Below are 22,332 nucleotides of genomic sequence, written 5' to 3'. Positions count from 1 at the left end.
CGTTGCCTGGACTGCACAGCTACAGGAGATTAAATAGATTTAAAACGTGCTCTGTTATAATTTATTTTACCAGTAGAAAGCTATTATGCAAAGATACTTGAATCCCACTGACACTGGTCACAAGTTCCCAGGAACTATGACCAAAATTCAAGAGTTGTCACATAGACCCTGAATCTGAAGTACATTGGTATTAATTTGCAACTAAGAGACTAAACAACCATAGGGTGCAGATTTCATGGTTGAAATTCAGTTTTCTATAAATGTAGTTCGTTTTGAAATTTCTTTTTTCAGATGTCTAGGTTGAAGAAGTGACTTTAGTGAAATAAGAATTTCTTTGAATTCCTCCACTTTGCAGGATTTGCAGAGTACTCTCAGTAAGATTAAGCCAAAAGGGGACAGGCACTTCAATACCGAAGTGTTTGTCATCCTACAAACCAAACTTCAAGACAACAAATATCCACAGAAGTAGGCAACCAAAATGCTGAGAAATTCACAAGAGAACTCAGGCGTTGAAATCCTGGAGTGGTCTAAATGACTCTCCAAATACTTTTACCCTATATTTCACTAACACTAATCTATTTCACTATAGGTCCGAAGTTCTGTGGGTCTAGCTCCCCTGGCAGCAACTGGCACCTAAATCTGAAGAGTGACTTCTGCTGGCCTTCAAGAGGCGATCTGAAATTCAACAAACTCTCTCAGGGGCTGCACTGAATTATGTGCCATCTGACAACCATCAAAATCAAAATTATATGAAGGGTAACAAAAAAATACTATTAAAACATGATGGCGATGGTGAAGTTTGACAACTTTCCAACAGAACTAACTGGAAACTTGCCTCTTCTGATGATCCACGCAACTTGAAGCAAGTGGAGTGAGAGCTGAGAGCCCTGAGGCATCAGATAAGGCTGCCCAGCAGGGTCTCCTACCTGTGGAGATAAATGCCCTGGAGAAACTCTATTTCCTCTATAAAGAAACGCAGAATTTTTTGTTTTAACTTTTAAATTGGATCCAAAAAAATCAAATTTCAAAACATTGAAATTCTTTACAAAAGTACAGTTCCCTCTCTCCAGCTAACTCTATATGGTCTCTTTCTGAAAAACATAGCACTGTTCAAAATTAAGTTAAAGGATTATTTGGAGTTTCTTGCATAAACACTAGCCAAGTATTAGCTTAAGTTACTATAATGGTCTTTATATAGGCTCATAAGTCACATGGCAAATTTTGGCAGAAACAGACTTCAGTCTTTAGAACACGTTTAGGTATTTGAACATAGTGCCAAAAATCTCCCAAAGATAAGTGAAATACACCAGGAAAACTGGTTTTAATATCCGTAGAGTTACTCAACCTGAACTGAATTTATCAAGATAAAGAATACATTTTTCTCGCTGTTCTGAGGACAGACGAATCTTTCTGCTCAATATCTAACAGCTGTTGCAAACAACAGATGCTGGAAATTCTCTAAGAGATTCTACAAAAAAATCTTTTATAAAGCAAAATCCTTTGCAATCTGAACACCAGAGTTTCCATAATGAAATCAATTTCTATGCCACGGTCTTAATTTCAATCTACTTCATATATTCATTCAACCTATAGCCTCTAAGCTTTACATTCAAGAAGTTCTCACACAAGTCTTCCATAAAAAGATTTGCTCGCTTAACAGTGCTGGTCTTTGCTCAGTGAAATATTAGTTTCTGGGACCTGTCAGAAAGTAGCTGAACAACACCACACTTGGGTACAACACAAAAAGCAAAAAAAAACCTAAGAAAGAACAAAAAAGGCTACCTTCTCAAAACCAAGACTTCTCTGTGAAACTGGGTAGTTTATTCTACATAGAACAGTTCCGCTTATTCCTTAATCCAAAAATGAAAATTGTAACCTTTCACCAATTTACTAAAAAACTTTTCTTCCCCCCCCCCTCCAGTTTAAGCCAAATGTGTCTCAGCACTGGATCCCAAACTTTAATTTCCTTCTCCTTCTGCCATTGTTATGCCAGCACTTCTAAATATTTACCCTTCCCAGATTCCTAAAATGGAAGGAGCTGGGGCTCTTTTGTAGTGCAGATGATTTGCACAGACCCCAAGTAGTGGAGAAATTCTCACGCTTTCATGGGAGGGAAACTGGATTTAGGGGACACTTTGTTCATGACAGGGTAAAGTAATCTTTAATAAATTTAAACTGAAGGGTCTTTCTAACACAAAGGGATTATGTATACCTTCCTCATATACAATGATAAACACTAAAGGTATTAATAAACATTCCTTAGAGAACTGCAGATTTACATTTTTCAGAAAGCGTAGATGTGATTAAGTTGCATCTATATCTGGAAACATTTAGCACTAAGCTGTTGAAAAGTTATTTTACTGTATACGCTGCTTCAATTTATCTTCCAAAAAATTAAACTGTCATTATAGATAAGGATTTAGTAAAAGTAAAAACTTAATCTAAAAACCTAAGGGAAGACAAACAAAATGCCAGCATTAAACAACATGAAAAAGGAAAATAAGTAGCAGTTTTATGGCTAGCAAATGTTTTGGAGTCTCCACAGGGACGGCTCAGCCACTGCCACCAAAGGGGGAAGCCAGCTTGGTCTCTGTTGGCATCACATGCATTCAGCAAAAGGATCTAAAGGAGAAACACTCCACATCCTATTTATTTATTAAATCAAACTCATAGTCTAACAAGTTAAGCTACAGTAGATCTAAAGGAGATGTAAAGACAGAAGATACTGTGGAGTAATCCCAGACAAGAGCAGTTTTCCTTTTCCTCTTTTTGTAAGCACATAGTGAGTTAAATTCTCCTACTTAACACAATTCTATTGCTAAGGCATTTATTCCTCCTGTTGCAACAGGAGAACAGACAGAAGGCTGATTAAAACCTGCTAACTCCATTGATCACGTCATCTTAGCTGAAGCTGTGAATCAAAGTATCAATATATTATAGCATTCTTTATTTTAAAGTTGTCAAATTATGCACTCTAATTAGAAGGAAATCCTTCCAGAAAAATCTTTTTGAGCACTGAGCCTCTTTTGTTATCAAAGCAAACATTTCTTTGTATGTATATTCCATCTGATAAAGTTGGATTCCCCCCCTTATGGCTGCTGAAAACGTAGAGGATAAGAATCTAAATAAGATCATCATCCCCATATATGCCAGAATTCCTTAAGAATCTGTACAAGTGTATGTAGCAGCTGACAGAGGAAAATAATGAAACTTAAAATCAGTTTTCTGCACAGCGGGGAGCTACAGTTCCTCAATATCCAACTCAGAACACTACACAGGCACATCAGAAAGGAGGAAAGAAAGCAGAGGCTGCCAAAGTCTGCTTTTCAGTCTAAGGCAGCAAAAACATTATGAACAAGTCATAATTTCTATAAAATCAGAAGAAAATACTTCAAAGTATGGTTGTTACTACCAAACCCATTTTGCACAGCTCTACCAATCTATCAGTAACCACCTCTCCTTGTGCTCCACGTACAGCACCGTTTCTCCTTTTTTTTCATACGGACCTTTGCTGCTTTCTCACCTCCTGCTTCTATTTTTATATTTATCTCCTCTGTTCCTGAATTTTCTAATTAAAAAATCTTCTAAATCAGCAGAACCAGAAACTTGGAGGATTAATTTCTAGAAGCAGCAGTCCAGAGAAGAAAGGAGAAGAAGAATGGAAAAGATTTCCAAAGATAAGTTTAATCCAAATAATATTATCTACCTGTTTGATGCATCATGTAACACAGCTGCTGGCTTCAAAACTAGTAATTATCAGAAAATTTTAATAAGCTGAAAAGAAATCTGAACTTTTCATAGTCCAACTGCAGTAACCAGAAGTTTAATACTACTGAATATGGACGGGATCAAACTTTTTATAACTCTTTGTTGTATCAAATGATGTGCTTTCCCATTTATCTGGTTTGAAAGGGTATACTTTAACCGAATCTCACTTAAAAGCAGAGAGATAAGGCAGGTAGCTAAACTGAAAAACTGTAATAGTGACTGTATATATTGTAAGTAACATCCAGAAAACAGGCCATACATACAAGCCTTTCAAAACAGTTCACGTCTGATATTCTCAGAAATCTTGCCCTCTCTAACGCAGACGGTATGATGTCAACTCTGGAGAGCGGAGGCAAAAGGGGACAGGAGCAGAAAAGGCACCTGGAAAGAGGGAGCCCAATTCTGGGCAGGATGAGGCCACTCTGAAAGGCGCTGCACGCAGGAGAAAAACAATTTGAAATAGCCCTTCGTGTTCCTCTTCAAGATAAGATTTTAATGATACTGAAAATAATTCTCAAAGGGAAACTGAAGAAAAAATAAACTTCAAACTAGATAAAAAAAGAGAATATGTTCACAAGAGAAGACGCAAATACTTATTGAACTTTTCTTCCATCCATCACCACAAAACACGACACTTGATGTCCAGATTTCCTACAGTCCCTATTTTAACTGATTCTTTACTTGTCACTAACAGCTAAAAAAGATGTTGCTTTCTGGTGCTGGACTAGCTACCTTGAACGCAAATGAGCTGATAACTGTAACAGAACCCTTCCCAGTACTGAAGAATGAAAATCCTGAAGTTCCCAGAGCCTGCCCAAAGCAGCCCTTTCCCTCCTTACCCAGCCTGAGGAACAGCTGACTGCACCCGGAACGAAGTCTCCGCTGGGAACCAGGCTCACATGCTACGTTTGATGTACTTCAGGCCAGTGAAAAACTTCATTATAACATTCCAAGCAGGTTTCCAGGACCGGCGACACACTGAACTGGGGGCTAAAGGAAGAGGAGTTGTCAGCTGTAACTGCATCAGAAAGAAAAACAGGAACATGTTTCCTGGGGTTTTTTAAATTACACTTCAAGAGCTATTGTTACTAATAGCTGCTCCAAGCTGTAAAAACTGCAACCTCGGAGGGCAAAAGTCAAAGAAACCCTACTGATTTTCACCGGATTACTCACAGAATTAATAAGATCATTTGGGAGCCAGCCTTGAGGTTATCAGAGATCTCTCATCGCAGGCCCACAGTACGCTTTTGCAGTATTTCTGTTTACAGCTCTTTAATGAACTGCAGCACTGAGGCGGAAATCCCCTCGCATGCTCCTAGGTCCTGCTGGAATGCAATATCTACATATTTTGCCTTTCCAATAGCCAAGTTAGGAAAAAATTAAGGAGATAAGCCTTAAGCAGTTTTTCAGTACACAGTTCTAAAATATCTTTGTAAAAATGCACTCACCACTGAAGAAATAAATATAAAAACTTAAATACTGATATTATTACTGATAATATAAGCAAATTATCTTAATTATTCATGATATAATCAAGCAGAACATTGCCTTAAAACACCATAGAAAGTGTCCCTCTTTAAAAAATATTTTTTAAAGCAATAGTTTCAGGCAAGTAGAAACAATCTAAACAGTAAGAGTTCCACAGTTGCACTGAGCACTGCTGTTTCAACACAGGGAAAATCCTAAATATCAACGGAATTTAATGGAGGCTGTGCTGCAAACAGGTTCTGGTCAAGGAAGGAATCATGGGGGTTTAGCTACAGGCAATGTGTTCAGTGCATTACGTTTAGGCACTCGGAAGGTTTTAGCCCATCCACTGCCACTATTTGTATATTCTGTATATTCTCAAGTATCTCATATTCTGAGCACCTGGTTTGATGAAGTTCCCCACATTATGCAGAAAAAAACCCAAACATCAAGCTGGATATCCCCTTTCAGCATCCAAACCATGGCTTGCCAGCCAGAAGCTCTGCCATCCGCTGTGAATTCGTGATGGGAGGTAAGCGGGAGCAGAACCAGAACTGGTCTGCCATCCACAGGACAGCCTCTGGTAAGGCCACAAGAGTTAAGAAGGAACCAGGGAGAGATCAGACAAATAAAAATGAAAATATACATGACAAAGCAGGACCTCAACTTGCCCTTAACACCCAAGCGTTGCTGGAAGTGGTGTGCATTTGAAGGCGTTGTGCATTTGGAAGTAAATCCTTTCTTTCGGCCTCTTGGACAAATGTTTTGAGAAGAAAATGAAAGCACTTAGAGAGGGTGAATCAGGCCACGAACCAGAGAGAGTGCAGACAGAATGAATGTCATCATCAGGTTGGAACCCAAGGATCCGGCCACGATATGGGCTGGGAACAATAATGATAAGAAACTCCAAACTTACTTCCCTCCTTAAAAGGAAAAGCCCAAAAGAGGCTGGGACTGGCATCACAGAAGCGCAAAGTAGAAACGGTCATTTTCCTTTCCCAAAAGCCTTATGGCTGGCAGCATCTGGAGGCACCCATTAGCTTTCTTACAGGAGTTTTCTGTGGACTTGAATTGTTTTTGAGCAGTAACTACCTGGTTGACTAGAAACGGCATAACTACTCTCCGAATGGAGGAGAATTTAGGGTTGTAGTCATTCCCTTCACGTACTCTGGTGATTGTTCACCCAAACCACTCATACCAATGGAGTTTCAACAGAAGAGCCCCATACTCTTTTGCTATTTTTGAGCCAACCGTAGAGCTACAAGCGTAACTTCACCCTACTTTTCTCCAGGGATTCCAAGTACTCCCAGCCCAACATCTGTATGAGTCCTTAAAATTTCCCTGCAAATCCCTCTATTGAACAGGTTAACACTATTTTTTCCTTCACCGGTAACCCTCTCTTAGTTTGTCTAATACAATGAAAATCTAGCTTCTATGATTCCTGGATGATATCTTCTTGTCAGAACTATGTTTAACTTGGGACTTTTAGACCAAGATGCAATTATACAAGATCAATAGGAATTATCATCACATTCCCATTCTCTTCAAAGTCTAACTGGTACAGATTTAGTATTTAATCTAGAGATATGTTCAAGCAAAAATGTTCAAGTCTCATAAAAACCAAAGTGAAGTGGACAGCATCTACCCTCGGTATTTAAGTTTAGACATTACCAGCAAAACAGAGCAATTATCAACAAGTAGCTACTGAAATATTTGTAATTCTGAGTATTAAATATAAGGAGAAATTTAAATGGCTTTTTCCCTGAAAATAAGGATCAAGACCTTGTAAGATCCCAAAACACTAAACATACTGCACGCGGAATGGTTCAGAAAGTACCTATAGAGTTTGGAGATTAGGAGTAAGAAATGAAGTTCTCTAACATGCTAGTTGATAGCCAGCTTCAAGCAGTATTGATTTTAAAACGGTTATTAGAATTTTTTCACTGCTCATGTAAATTGAACGGATGGCTGAATTTCAGAACTGATGGTCTCAACGAGTCCAGACTTCGTAGGCACACAGGAGCCCGTCTCCATTGCAGTCAGCCAGCAAGATGACTTTTTTTTTTTTTTAAAAAACAGAAATCTCATTTTTTCACAGTAAAAAGCTTTTACTCAGCACAAGCCTCAAAAGTGATGGGAAGGGAGCAGACTCGCCTTCAAGAGTGGCCTGAAGTTATCACAGTGTACCCACAGTGTACCTTAAAGATTACCACCTGGTCAGAAGACTCCCAGGCACACACCAAGCAAGGCCCCCACTATGTCACACTGAGCTTGCCTACGACATGAATATAAACTACCTTACTCGGTAACCAAAATGTAATCAAATCCATATAATTTAAATATTCAAAAAGTAAATATTTGTGTGTGAGCTGGTGGCAGATTTCTAATACTCTTAAAATCTGATTTATGTCAGGAATATGATCTCACATTTGTATGTTTTTTACTTGAGGTGGAATATTAACTAGTACAAACTATTTGTGCTTACCTGCCAAGATCACATCTCTGCAAACGATACTCAAGAGACAGAGATCAGAACAAAGTTTCTCATTAGCAGTATCAGAATATCATGCCACTTAACACTTTCTAAATTGTTTTTTTCTAAGAAAACCCATTTTTCTTAAAGTTTGGAAGAGATTTAAAAAGCAGTATTTGTACCTGGATTGAAAATAAACAGAGTCTGAACCAATTAGCCTCACCAGGGCAGGAAGGAATCTCAGTGTAAATTTCTAAGTGGAGCTCTGCTTGGAATTTCAGCAAAGTAATTAAGTATAGACCACTTCAAAGTGGGACATGTCTATACTGATCACTGAAACATACAGTATTGCAGAAGGGGAAAGCCAGTACTTCAAACAGCATTTGAATAAAATACAGATTTTTAAAAAACCTGTACTGTACAAGAAACACAACAGACTGACGGAATATTTGAGCAGGCCTGCTTTTCATTTTTTTCAGTTAACATTATTCATGCCCACATACAAATATTTCTTTGCAAGCAGCAGAACTTAGCTGTTGGCTCCAAATACCTTAACATAATTAGAATGGTTTTAAACATCAGTTATGCCACGGTTCCTAATCTTTCTCTACAGACTGCAGGGCACAGCAAATCCAGTTTGTCTTCTCCAGGTGACCTTAGGTAGTACCGCACCTGAACCCGGCCTGTTCCAGTTCAGAAGCGTGTGTCTCTCCTTCAGCTCACATCAGACATGATACTGCTGTTGTTGATATACGATGTGTGCCAACATCTCAGCTTCTTCCTTCTGTCTGCTAATTTTCTGCTTTCAAACTCCAAGCTTTTGCCGACAATTAAGAGAAAACGCTGCTCTGTGCCATACATATATATATATATATTACATAGTCTGGATTGCCCCAAACATTGATTATTCCTAATAAACTCTTCCTTCATGCTCACATGCTCAAAAGATTTCAAAGTTTAAACTCCTCTCCACAAAAGCTAAGCTGTCAATATACTAATTTTTATCCAGTTTGTCTGGTGCAGAAGTGGGACTTACGCCATTCCTTCCCTTCAGTCTGCAAGCACAAGTGAAACAAGTGCTTAACCACAGTATCAGAGAAAAGAATTGGCTGTGGGGCTTCAAGAGAGCTGATGTTGCAGAACAGCAGCTCACACAAGCAGTTGGGCCACTGCCCACTCTCCTGGAAAGAGGGAATTGCAGCTATTCTATAAGATCCAGATTTCTTAGAAGGAAAAGGGGAAATTCACGTCTTTATCCTAAAATACAATTCCTACTTTTCAGTTTGTTGATTTTGAGGGTTTTTATAAACGAATCTGCAACTGTGAATTTATAATGAGTATATCCCAGTGCTCCAAAAGATATATTTGCATTGAAAATACATTTTGTGGACTGAGGTGGATGGACTTAGCGAATTGAAACTTTGCCTGAGATGACATCAGCCAGTTGCAAATAGATTCTGGTTGCACTGTCAGAACTGGGAGTACATGCCAAAAGCTCCAGCTCTTCGGGAGACCCAGACAGAAGACAGTATTTCTCTTGTATGATGGAATACACAAAGAAAAATAATATACCTGTCTTTTAGAACAGAAAGTAATTTTGATAGATGACCAAACGGGTCACGCCTTCAAATTACCACAAGAAGATTCAGGGTGGCTTTTTTGGTTTTGTTTGTTTTTAAGATACAAATACATACACTCTCGTTCAGTCATGTTTTATTCAATAAGCTTCAGAAAAAAACCACGCCGTATTCTGCAGATTTGCAAACGGAGAACATATGCTAGCATTATGCATACCACAATAAAAAGAGCGTGTCGCCTGTTCAGCTGAGCGTCTCTTCCTGCACATGTACACAGATGGAAGCAGCTGCTGCCACTAAACCCCTCAAGGGGGTGAAATGCATTTAAGAAACTCTCCTCCATCCCCCAGGCAGGACGTGCTCTTATGGATTGCGGCAAAGCTGGATGGGGTAGAAAGTAAACGCAAATAGTAAGGTGGTTTGGCATTCTCCCCCACCCTGTAATACACTATGAAAAGACACTCACGCAGTTTTGAGAAATTAAAAGACTACTACAAATATCACTTTCCCCTGTAATTGTTAAGCTAAGCAGCAATATTCTAAGTGCACACTTTAATTTTACAGCACAGCATGAGCAAAAACTAACTTTCTTGCACTAAACCATTAAAACCTGCAATTTGCCCATCAGGTCACTGCAAGAGTAGGCAAAAAAAGTAGTGTCTGCAACACTGGCTGATACTGAAAAAACAAGGAGGGGGAAGGATGAGGTAATGGAAAGAGGGAAAGCAGTTTATCACTCCACTCACTCTCCCCTTGCAGAGGACCGAGCACTCAGGAACAGCCATGGACTATGTTCCTACTCATGACCTTTCTCTGAAAAAGTGCAGTACAAAGTCTCAAAAAGTAACAGAAAAGTCAGGGCGGAGGCAGGAGTCTGGCATTCCAGCACTCCCACTCCCAGCTTCCAACTTCAAGGCAGAGAGATTTGCTATTTCAGAGTCTGATGATTCCCTCTACTTTCCAGGAACCAGGCATGCTTAAGAAATTTTAACTTAATCTCTGCTTCATGTCTCAGGTTAATCACGTTGAAATTTTGCTTCTGGATTCTTTAATGTCATCAATGGCAGTAGTGGACCATTGAAACTGGACGTTCAGTAGGAAAAAGAAAACTAAATCTCCTTGCTCCAGAAGATGAGCCAGAAGTCCTTTTTCTTGAGGGTTTGAGAGACAGGTTAGTTTGATTTGCATGTTTTTAGACAGGTGTGCACCTACAGTAAGAGAAATTACATGTAAATCAGTACAGAAATTACACACTTCTCTCCAACATTTATCAAGTTATGAGAAAACCATGAGCAATGTTACTAAAGTATAATTATTTATGGATTAGAGAAGGCATTACTGCTTTCTGTAGCTCATGAAGTCACCTCTCTTGTAGAAACTCGCTACAATATTATACACTGCTGTATATACAACTGTAGGTATTTACATTTCTGTGACTGAAATTTAGCAATGACTGTACTGAATCAATCCACAACAAAATGGACCTCTTGGTCTTCAAAAATGACAAAATACCCGATTCTTCAGAGAAAAGTATATGACTGCCACAATACGGACAACTCTATGGGGAACATTTTCCCTAGAAGTTATTTGAGCCATAAGTTCATAATGATGAAAGGTGGGGTTTTTTTGCTGAGTAAAGTTCCACATTTGTAGTTGATGATGTGGTTTTAAGGTAAGTTTCAGATATGGCAGAGGCCCTACCTTCAACAACATCAATTCTGCAACCATAGAGCCAAATTTCTCATTTCCAAACTTCCAAGAACTGCAATTTTTGCATTACTAGAAAGTGAGGAAATTTGCAGACTTGGTGTCATGCACTGTTTTCCCCATCAAAGTACTGCTTTGCAATTAACTGATTAAAACCGCCACGGCATACACAAAGAACTCAGTGTATCAACACAGATGGCTACAATCTCTCTGGGTAACCTGTTCCTCTATTCGATCATCCTCACAGTAAAAGAAGTTTGGGTTTGTTTTTTCTTACGTTTAAGTGGAATTTACTGTATTTTAATTGGTGCCCATTGCCTCTTGCCCTTTCACTGGACTTGGATGCAAACAGCAAGAGAGACCCAAATGAAAACTGCTCCTCAGCAAGAGCTGCCAAGATCAGAAAACTCTCAGACCAGGGAGAGAAAAGACTTCTCTCATCTTTAGGTACTACTGTATTGTTTTGCTTGGAAATGGAGAAGGTAAATATTTCTAGCCTGCTATTGGGTCACTGGCCCTTTAAATACGTTACCTGGGCAATGTGAGCATGGGAGGCAGGAAAGCACATACATGCAAGGTTTATTTGCAAGTTTTACTCCGTGTTCTGTCACCTAAAAACCCCATACGTTTTCCATCTCTATAGAGAAAGCATGCCAGTATCCTCACCCAGACAGCTGTATTTTTCCTTTCATCAAATGAAAAAGGTTTAGTTCTAAATTTCAAGTAAATGTTCCTACAGTGACCTCCAGACTTTGCTCCATTACTTATCCAGGCAACAAAGCAAACAGAAGAAGGAAAAAAACCCAAGTCAACAAATCCACGAATCACATGGAAATTATTTTGCTTCCAAGGACATGATCGATGTTTAAGTTCGGCATCAATACAATCTTAAAGGCGCATCCTCCCCTACTGCAGCACCTCACCCTCCACACCTTCTACTCAACTTCCATCCCACCCACCAAAGTTCAAGGAAATTAATTAAGTTTTCACCTTTGCAGTAGGATGCACTTATGTTTGCACTATATTTTAAATAATTTAATTGTTCTACCTGCTTTGTAACAGGGTCATTACCTGATCAGATATGACAATCACTAAGAGAAAAATAATGAAAATAATGAAGAGTCAGTAAAAAGAATCCGCATTTACTTAATTGCCTTTTAAACCTAATTCATTCAACTTTTCTGCTTCTAGTTCTTTAGAGATACTAATGGCTCGTTTGATCAGCTCCTACTTAGGGGAGACAATTACTGTACTGGTAAAATGCATCTTTAATGCAAATGCCACCTGAGATCTCATCGTGATTCTTGATTGGATTCCTCAGGTCCTTCTCTCAAAGCAAAGTTCTTGTCAGCGTTGCAGCGCCTTTCTCCAAAACACTGCTTTTATTCTTCTCTGCCAGCATCAAGAAACTGATTCCCCACCACAGAATTTCCATCTAACCTCCATCCTAACTCTCCCTAGTTAAACAACACTCTTGCCATTCTGACTATCATACTTTTCCAGAAGTTGAGGTGGAAAAAACCCATATACATATACCAAAAGACACTGAAGTTACGGAAATTATTTACCTTGCAAAGAAGTGCACCACACTAAAAACTCTAGGCAGAATAAGTGTACAAAGAAGTTCGCCAGAATTGGGAATTTCTGTCCTCATTGTCTCAAAGAGTTAAGAAGTCTCACACATTCATGAGACTTGCCTGTTATATTCCCACCTTATATTGTTTTCTCCTCAGCCGCCTGCATCTCACGCGTTTGCATACAGAACCTTCCTTTTCTTCCCCACACCTCACGTCCTGTGAGCAAGATGCAGTTGGATGAAGCCACCAAGCATTTGACGTGGAAATCACAAAGCAGGAGAAAGAGAGCAAAGCCTTATTACAGCCAGATGTTGTTGCTCTTATTGGAGCTCCATGCTCAGGTGTCTCATTAGGAAGAATATTGTTCCCAGTTGCAGCCTAACAGTGGAGAAAAATACAACACAAGTAATGCAAGTTGCCTGCTCATGACAAGAGAACATTCAATAAATGTAAATTTATTCAATCACCCTTTAGAATTCACTGCCATCGGATGCTAAACATGGAATACAGCAAGATTTAGTGCACTGCAAATTTTTACGATCGACAAGAACATTTAGCTACTCATACTATTAATGCCAATGGAAAGACTATTGGAAGAGAGATAAAAATCTGATGTTTAACATGTTAAGCTTTTCATGTCTCTGGCTCAAACCATAGCAAGTAACTTCACCCTCTTTATGGTGGTAAGATTCCTTATGATAAGATTCCAGTCCCACCTCTGCCCCACCAGCCCTGGTGCTCTTTAGCCCCTGAACTGAGCTGCTTCTAGTGGCAAAGATCAGGGAAAACCACTCTTCCCATGGATCCCTCACACCAGGTTATATTCCCCCCTGGCTGGCAAGCCAAGCTAACTCCAAGGTCACAAACACATTTTAAAGGCTCAAGTCTCTCTTCCTTTGTTCTAAAGGGAGCCCAGATGACTAGCACTGACTAGGTCCTTAACCATTTCAACAGCTAACCTTACCCATGATGAGCTCTCTCCTAAACCACTAAGTGAGAGACCGCCCCAGCAGGCAGATTCTCCCAACTACCTACCACAGCACCTCCCACAGACCCTGAACCTTCTGGAAGGACCTGACACCAGGAACAATGCCATAAGTGGCCAGATCACAAGTCACATTCAACACAGCCATTTCTATGTTCTTTAAACACCTTTATCAAGGGCAGATCCTATTTTGTGCTGCTACTTCTCCCCAGACTTCCCATATACTTTCTTCAGTCTTCCTAAACTTGCCTTTCCTCCAGCTTGTTAATGGTGTGCTGTCTTCCTCCTTATTCTGCTCCATCGTTTCCCCCTATATGTACCCAGTGTTCTGACAGCCTTGTTTAAATAAGGACTTAACTCCCTTCAGCCTGCTCACTACTATTAATGCTCACTCCTCCACCACCTCTATTTCACCTCTACTCAAACTACCAGAACATTAAAACAAAGTAGTGAATAAATTGGTACAGCAAAGGAACACTGGACAGGTCTCCCCTTATTAATAAGGCTTTTCATGCCCTAGGGTGTATCTGATGTTTCTTTTCATGTTAGTACCATCCTCAAGTTAATATTTACTTTCAGTATCAAGATTATTGTACTACCAAGCAGTAGTAAGTTTCAATTAAATATTCTCAAGAAATTAAGTTCTAAAATTAATGCTTGCAAAATAATAATTTTTAAAAACCTCTAATAACTATTAGAATGGGAGAAGATATTAAAAAAAAATGAAATCTGGCTGAACTAGTTTCAAAGCACAGTATCAGTTAAACATTTTAGTTTCTAGCATTTCATGAGGTTACCTTCCTTACACTGAATTATGACAAACTATGTGGTCCTTCAGTATCCACATTCTTCTCATGTGCTGAACACCACACAACTAGTACTACCAAAAACTTTCAGCTCAGGCCAGGTAGCTTCAGTTTAATCACAAGATGTAGTAAAAAAATCTTTATCTCTATTATGATCCTGCATTGGATTTCTAACCTCTAGCTAAAGGTACCAAAGTACACATGCATTTGTGTCTGTTCCAGTATTTCCACATGCAGAACATGAAGGAGTAAGTACACGATGTTTTCAGCAATGCAGACACATGAAAAATGGGCTGTTCCTTTCATTCAGTCTCAGAACTGCAGCTATTCCCTATAAGCTTTAACAGGGAATAATAAATAAAGCTATATATTCCCTATATAGCTTTAATATAGCTTTAATATTCCCTATAAAATTTAATAAGCACAATTCAGCTAGAACATCCCAATAGCGAGACCAGAAAAGGTACATCCCAGAGACGGAATAAGGGAGAACAGGTAACTCTGCCTTTCAGACTCTACCCAAAAGAGCAGCAACTTTGCCTTATTTCACATTTGTAAAAACCTTTCATTCATGCATTCAAGTAAAACTTCCATGACATACACTGAACACACTCTCCTGAAAAGACAGAGGACCACTTTACTACTAAGGGTAAAATTTATGTTGTAAAATGCTCTGTTAAAAACTTACTAAAGGAAGTTACAGAATTCTTAGAAAGCCAGCGAAAAAAAAAAAATCTATATTGTCCATAAGATACTGTAAACTGAAATAACACACCAGACAGGCAACACATAATACTTGCAAAAGATACAACAATAATTTACTTAAGTTCAGCTTGGCTATACGCATTCTACATAAGAACATTATTCCTAAAAGGTGAGTATATAAAATGAAGTATAATCATACCAATTGCAAAACAGGGATGAAACTCTGAGGAGCTACCCAGACTTCCAGCCACTTTCAGATTGCTGCTTCTTGCTCATGACAGATGGATTTCTGTAGGAACACTTTGTTTTTGTCAATCACAGCTAAATCACTTCACTAAGGTTACGCTGTGCAGATGAACTCATTGAAATCCACACCTGTTCAGACAGACAATTCAGTAATTCCAGCTCAGCAGTATTCATTTTTTTTCTCTTTTTCTAATTGCCACTTAACCCCAAATCATCTATACGGGGGAAAAAAAAAAAAAAGCAAACAACAAAACCCAAGATTACTCTGGTAAACACCACTATTGGCACTCTGTGTCCCCAGGCCAAGCAGTAACCACAAGAATTCCGTTTGGACACGGTGAAGCCCTGGATGTCCAGTCCCTGGCTCCCTGACTGACCCTTGATCACCCAGAATGTTTCAACAACTTCAGTAGGTTTCCCATGAAACGTTATTGTGGCTACAGCACGATACAGAATAAGCAATCCTCATCTTACAGCACTTCAACAGTCTCTAGCTCCTCCCATAAACATAAAGCTACGGATTAATATTTTATTTGTCAAAGACCAAGTCCACATGCTAGTTTTTTATCAGATTTCACTATCTTCTCCCAAGACCAACTCAAATATTTTCCCCAATTTCCCCAATTTTCCCCAAAAAGCATTTTTAAAATTAGGTCTTGTAAGAAACATATAACTTCTTTCCCTTAGAAGCAGGATCCCATTTTGTGCAAGTTTGAGATACTAAAAATCCATCTAAAAAGCACACTGATTCCCTGGGTAGTTGATTCTTTACTCATATAGGCATTAAAGTTCAAAATTGTATCTCTTCTCAAGAAACTGAAAGAGCTCTTTAACAAAGCAGCAAACTGTAGTACAGCATGAGTACTGCCACTGGCTCCTTTTAGCAGACAATTTCATTTCACCAGTGCAAATTTTACCGTAACCACCTTCCACTGCTTCATCCCTCTCAACGTTTTCTTGTTTCGTAACACTCTGCAAACCCAACATCTTGCTTTGAAACAGCTTCGAAAACCTGGCCTATGGCCAACTTGCAACTGATACTACAGTTTAAATACCTTCCCAGCAAAGTTGCACAAACTTCAAAATACTCTGGGATCAGTCATTAAAATGTTTTTGTTTCAGTTACAACACTAATGAAAACCAAATGTCTGCATTTATTTTAGCTCGCTCAATGGTCTAGGGACTTCGCGTAAGAGAAAGGTCTGAATCAACCCCCATTTACCCAACTGACTAGCTCAGCAGTACAACATTGTACAGAGATAGGGATAATACTGTAAAAAAATTTAATTATAAGAGTTTCAGCCACAAATTTAATTAAGGAGGCCCAATTAATTGCCTCAATTTGATTCTTTCTTCTCTAAAGTCTTTGGTTACAGTGTACCCGAAACTATGCGCTTTTTGCTGCCAAATTTAAAAGGTTCAATTTGCAAACAGATTTAAGACCCAAAAATAATGCCACGCTACAGGATAAGCTACAGCAAACTGGATGTTTCTACTACCCAAATAAGACACAAAATAACAGATCCTGCCTGAAGTTTAAGCCTTCCCAAAGTGTCTGCTGGTAAAAGCTTTTAGTGTGTTAGAGAAGTATCTCCCAGTTAATACACACGCCACATTCAGCAAATGCAGGAATATTCTGGGTGGGAATGGTAGAATTCTGAATGAAATGCTTCATACAAAGCTGTCTTTCAGCTTTGAGTCTTGACTTTCTGCTGCCGGTTTAATCCATACCCGCTACAATTAAGCCAGCAAATTCAATGCTGGTTTTGTACAGGCTTAGCAATCTACAATGAATTGATGTTTCAGCAACATTTCGCCCCTAAATTCATTTTAGAACGCTTTGTACTTACTTGTCCACAGCGAAGAATATCAAAGTTCTGCTAAAACAAAATCAGCACAGGCTTACACAAATATCTACATTTTCAGTGACAACATTGTTGACCATCATCTGTATCTCAAGATATTTGGAGCATGCACCACCTGTTTCCAGTCAGCATTCAAACTCTTCAACCACACCATTAGTGACAGCTGCTAAAAAGTCTAAAATATCAGGGAAAAGAAATAAAAGTTTAACATCAGCTATGTAGGACTGAGGCAAGCCAGAGTCTTTTGCTAAATATCAGTCATTATAAAACATACAGTACTCTAACAATGCATACTTGCACTTCACAGTATTCTCTTCAAGACTATTGTAACTCAAAAGTCAAGTTTCTGTCTGCAAGACTGGCAGGGTCTGGGTGTACCAACTGTTCCCAGGACAGGAGAGCCAACCCTCTGTGAGCTTCCAGAGCTGGACAGACTGAGGATATCCCTGGTGTTCATCCCAAAAACGTACATCCACACTATCGAGCCAGGCATGTATGAAATGGAGCAAATAACCTGTTCGAGAGGCGATACCTCGTGCACAAATGCCAACCCAAAAAAGCAAGGCTGGGATTCAGTCGTTTAAAAATCAATTGTTTATTCCCTAAAACATGTAAAACCTGATATATCGCAAGGAATTAAAGGTTATAGATCATTGATCACCCAGCAAGTAGGCTTTATATAACATCCATTCTACACACATTGCTACTTGACTGGAACGTGTGAAGTTTACTTACGAACACTGAGGTTCTTGCCATGCTTTCCAAAGTATGGAGGACTCTCCCTGTGTAAAAGACCCTTCTTTCTAGCACACAATACATTAACAAGAGTAACCTTTTATATGCTTATTTGAGAGTTTCCCCAAACATCACAGGCATACAAGTAATTCACATACAAGTAATTCAGTTACTTCTGTGTATTTAAGAGATTCCTTTTACAGAAATTAGAAGATAAAATTCTAGTACTAAATAGCTGATAAATGCTTTTCTGTGAATCCCAAAAGGAGAAGAGAATAATACAGCAAAAAGGGATACTTTAGACTACTACACTAACGTTTCACAAAAATAACCAGAACATAAAAGACATCCAAGACCTTAGGTCTCTGCCTCGGTCACGACTTTGAGGTTTACAGATGACGGACATCACACCAAGAGCACCAGAAGCAAAGAATTCTTGCTCCAGGTTTCAGCTAAACTATCTCTAAAAGCAACAGCCAACATGATTAAATAGTTTAGCTACTTAAATCTGAATGAAAAAGTATGTTAAGAATAATTTCTTATTCCTATTTCATTTATAAATCCCCACACCTGTTCTTCACCACTTTGAAGCAGAAATCAAGACATAACGTTAACCTGCGTAAGAGAAATAACTATGTAAGAGAAAAGACCGAGCAGTATAAATTCAACCACACCCTTCAAGAAACGAGCTATAAAAATACCATTTCTCAGCATGAATTTTCTCAAAAGCTGGCAGCCTTACAGAACAGTCACATACACAGCTCTAGCCAGCAAAGAGGTCCTCTTCTGAAATTTTAAATAGATACCAGAATGCCTTCATTTTTTAAGCTGAGCACACCTATCTTAATTTATCTCAGGCAGTCGGCACAGAAGATTAGTAAAAAGCATGTGGATCAAACACGCGATACCTTCAGAGATCAAGAACAACAAATCTCTGCAACAACATGGCTGGAGAGAAGTTCCTGCGATCGACTACGTTTACAGGAAGCAGCACATAAGCGCAAACCAGGAGCTCTCGGGAGACTCTCACGTCCCATCTGCACACAAGGGGAACTTCTAATTTTAAGCCTAACCTATGGCTTACAAACAACTTCTCAAAAGCAAGTCTACTAAACAGCAATACATATTTACTCCTCTCTCAAAGGAGAATAATCACATCAAAAGCCAATTTCAGAGAAAAAAAACAATACTGAACAATTAGGTCCCATAAATTCAGAATTCTAAGACTGATTTTTATGGCTCACAGAAAAAGCTTCAATTTCTCACATGAGATAGGCAATCTTTCACGTGAACACACTCTGAGGAAAAAATGGATAAATATTAAGTCTTCCCCAGTGAAGCAGAACCGAACACTCTACCACAGACTGAGCGTTCTCACTCTAATGCCTCATCTACTTGATGACCTAGTTCAAAACGTACCACATCACCACATGAGCTGTTCCAAAGCAGTAATATGGAAGCAAGTATAGCTTAAGAACAAGGTGGCTGCTCAACTTCCTTTGTACCCACACACTCCCAGGAGCAGTCACCCCTTTTGGAATAAGAGAACAATATTCTGAGTTAGCTGCTTCTTTTTTTTTTTTTTTTTTAACCCTGACAATCTGTATCTGACACATTTTCTCACTGTGCATTAAGGGTTAACCCAAAACCATTTCACAGAGATTGTTCTGTGAATATTCAGGATCTTGCTGGCTGGTATCGTCAGCATTGGAAGCTGTTGGGTCAGGACTGATGGAAAATGAGGTAATCCAACAGATGTATATAGCACTTTGGGTTTTCTCCCCCTGTTGCCAGCCCAAGTGGCCTTTCTGCCTACAGCACAATTTCCAAGCATGGAAAATAGACATATGGGATGATTAGAAAAAAATATGAGGTGGCTTTTACCTAGAAATTTACTTGGAAAGTAGGCTTGAACTGCCATAAAAGCAGACTAAGCCAAGAGCCTTTAGTCACTAGTGATTACCAGCAGAGACACAGTTTGGTGTTATTGAGACACCACCTTATATAATAAAATAAGCATAGACTACAAAAGACATTCATCCCCAAACACTGTCATTTTATAACATCCTGCTGCATTTGCACATTTGTGGTATATGGGCTATAACGGAGCCAGCGAGGGGAGCCATACTGTGTATCAAGCCTCAAAACCCAAAGCTAGAAATCTGTGTTTCCCAGTGATTCCAGTGACTATTCTCACAACTTCATTTAATGCTAGACACACGATACTAGACTCTTCAAACCCATGCCCACCTTCTTCCCAAAAAAGTTGAACTTATGTCAAAGAACACTAGACTGCAGCTTGCCCCGCTGTTCTGCAAGACAAAGGTTCCCTCCCTGGCACACACTCGTGACTGGATGGTTGGCTACGAGGAAGGACCCAACCAAACTGTATCTCCAAACGGGGGCAGAAAGCACAGAATGTGGCTTTCAGATTCCAAATGGAAAATGAAGATGTTTAATGGGGGTGGTTGCTAAGTGGTATTGGTATTTGTCTTTTTGTATTTGTCTTGCATGAATCACTTGAGATATTCTGCGCTACATCTCTAAAGCAATGAAAACAGCTCTTCTATTACACAGGCACAGTTTATAACACTTCTACCTCTGTACCTATCGCTTCACAAAGACACCTCTCTGGCTATTGCTATGGATACCAAACCCACAGAACATCTCGTTACCTCTGTCTGGAAACTCAGCTCAGACATACTGCACTAAAATTAGCACACTTGAGGGTATTTTATTTACACATTTTAAAGTACACAAAACAATCTTTTGTAGAGACATTTCAGGTTTGTGAAACACACAAAGGTATAAGGCTATCACACTTTGTCAAAATACCTTTAATAAGCTTTACGTGTGAGAGAACTTTAAAACACGGCTGACAGCAGGGCTAGTATGGGAACCGACTGCTGCAGACAGAAGATCTGCAGATAGAAGATCATGCCCAGGCTTCTCCCCTGCTCAAGAAATCCGCCTTTGGTTATGAAGTGGAAGGGGATAGAGCCATTGTGGGTGTGCAGTTCCAGAATTAAGTTTATCTCAGCATGTAGACAAGGCTCAATTTTACCAAGAAAACTGCTGCTGATTGTTTCTTTTGCACTGTTAGAAGTGGTCACCTATCCTTTACAGAGCTGCTTCTTCACCAGGTGTTTTTCTTCACTTTCCACATGAGGACACTCACCTTTTCACTCTTTTCCACTATGTTGCCTCTTGACTTTTAGCTTCTCTTCTGGCTTATTTGACCAAAAACTAACCATGTGTTCTGCAGCAGTTGTCTGCCTTGTCCTTAATGGCTGCATGGCTTAGAATGAGAGACAAGCAGTATTTACTCTTTTTGTTTCTTCCCTGTAACAAAGCCAGAGTTCATTTTCTTCAGCTTTCAAACACGCCTGCCCCTGCCTCTTCCGGTGTGACCAGGGAAAGGAGCTAGTTAATGTTTGACTTCTGTTTTTATTGCACACCTTTTCTAGTGGTGACTTAACAGCAGAGTCTGGTGTGCTGTGCAGGTAGTTTGCATGGGCTTGAAAATCAGCAGTCCATATTTCTGCATCAAGAGTCAAGCAGTAACATACACATTGATCTTTGTGATCTTTATTTTGGAAGGGGAGAAAAGTAAATGAATCGTTAGGAAGGAGCAAAGCAGACAGATGGTTTAGAAGGCAGAGAACTGACCAGAAACGTACTTGAAGTGTGCGTTGTAGTATGTAAGTAGTCTCTCCTGTGCCATTGATTTATGCAGGCAGGAGATTTATGGTTTAGTTTCCTCATTATGCTAGCTCTTAGCCAGACAAAATTCACCATCCCCATTCTCCCAGATCACAAGAAGTCCAGGACCTTCTTTGCTCCACGAAGGTGCACAAAATATAGCAGGTTTTGCAGTGGCAATGCTGCTTCCCTCAGTTCCTGGGCACTGGAATAATGTATGTACATTGTCTGCCTATTTAAATGCTGATGGACAGGACTCCAGAACACTGCATGGCACACAAAATCAGCAGGCTTATTTTACTGCAGAAGGAAAAAAAGGAACCTGAACAACTGACAAGGCAGAGCAAAGTAAAGATATACACATGAACGTTTCTGCATCAACTCATTCCAAAGTGAACTTAATCCATTTTCAAAGCAGACAGTACAATTTACGTTCACTGGCCAGTTAACTCCCAGTAAGAACAGCATCATTTGGACACAGAACATTCATTTGAAAATAGCTAGCATGAACCTTCTCTACCTCATTCCTCTGTAAACAAATATTAAGAACCTGACATATCCATGGCAACTTGTGCTGTGGAAACCAGAATTCAAAATAACCTTTTAGAAAATTATGCCAGTTCTTTCACAAAGAATTCACTGAAGGAACTATAAACGCTGTAGGGTGATACTGTAATAATAAATTTAAATGTAAACGTCAGTGGAGGCCTAGCTTAAAA

The sequence above is a fragment of the Numenius arquata genome, chromosome 2, assembly GCF_964106895.1.
Source record: "Numenius arquata chromosome 2, bNumArq3.hap1.1, whole genome shotgun sequence".
Taxonomy (NCBI): domain Eukaryota; kingdom Metazoa; phylum Chordata; class Aves; order Charadriiformes; family Scolopacidae; genus Numenius; species Numenius arquata.
This window is presented reverse-complemented; position numbering follows the sequence as displayed.